The sequence below is a fragment of the Octopus bimaculoides genome, chromosome 3, assembly GCF_001194135.2.
Source record: "Octopus bimaculoides isolate UCB-OBI-ISO-001 chromosome 3, ASM119413v2, whole genome shotgun sequence".
Taxonomy (NCBI): Eukaryota; Metazoa; Mollusca; class Cephalopoda; order Octopoda; family Octopodidae; genus Octopus; species Octopus bimaculoides.
Window position 1 is genome coordinate 70,909,055 of NC_068983.1, and position 1,188 is coordinate 70,910,242.

Sequence of the window (1,188 nt, forward strand, 5' to 3'; positions counted from 1 at the left end):
CTCTCTCTCTCTCTCTCTCTCTCTCTCTCTCTCTCTCTCTCTCTCTCACACACACACACACCTTTGTAAACACACAATTGAGTGTATTTTTCTTTCTGCACATGTCAGCATTTACACTTGCTGGTGTAAACTGAAAGGTCGTTCCTTCACCGTACACCGTAGCGTTTTGACAATTAGGGCAGGGTAAACTAAAAAACAAGTACAAGACTAAAACATATGATAGGCTCTATATGATTGGCGAATTCCACTAAATGCAGTGCAATCTAAGACGGATGCCAGTAAAATAATAACAGAAATTATCTTAATTATATTTTCAATCGGAGCTATCTTCTATCGCAAACTTGGTATAGTTGTAAATATTATAATGTATGCTGTCTTTAAAATAAACTTAAAAATTAAGAGAAGAGGTGAAATCTATATGGTAAGGAAGAAATGTACTAATTCCAGTTAAACGACAGTTAAGAATACCTGATCTTCCACCTACACAATACCTAATCAATGTTACAATAACTGCCAGATTGAAACAAATAAATATTACTCATAAATTCATCTGGCCGTCATTGCTGTCTTTGTTGTTGTGCTTGCTGTTTTGTACAAGTTAGATCTTTATAGAGCAAAATCATTCTCAAAAGCATTTCATTCAGAATTATCTCATCTTTATCCCTTCAGAAATAGATTGTGTAGGAACAGCCTATGAAATATGAAACTCCCGCCTGAATGAGTATGCTTCTACTCGATGGACTAGAAATAGCAAGCAAATCTTCCTAAAATCACACCAAATTACCATTCAAATCTGGTTGTTGCTGGTGGTGGTGTCGATTAGCCTCAGGTTAGACCTGATCTACTAAACCTATAATGAGAGACATTCCAGCTATGAACTATCGGTTTTCATCTTCGACATACTGTTTTTAAGATATTAGTCATTTATGATAGTACTTCAGGTTCGATTTAGATGCTATTTCCACCCGAACAATGGTTTTCACTTCGCGAGAAATGACAGCAAATTCCCTCAAATTTTACTTTCGTCTTAGATATTAACAAAAAATCCAGATTGTTACGACGAGAAGAACTTTAAAGATTTTTCTTTAGTCAGAGGTCATGTGATAACATACAGCATAAATCACATGGTAGGCGAGTATATATATTAGAATCAATTACTTATACATACATACATACATATATATATAT

The 1,188-nt window shown here is 34.6% G+C and overlaps 1 protein-coding gene across 4 annotated transcripts in view; it reads left to right on the forward strand.

Annotated features, from left to right (window-relative positions):
- LOC106868055 (uncharacterized) overlaps positions 1-1,188 on the forward strand; it is a 675,046-nt gene that overhangs the window by 82,870 nt on the left and 590,988 nt on the right. The window lies entirely within an intron of this gene.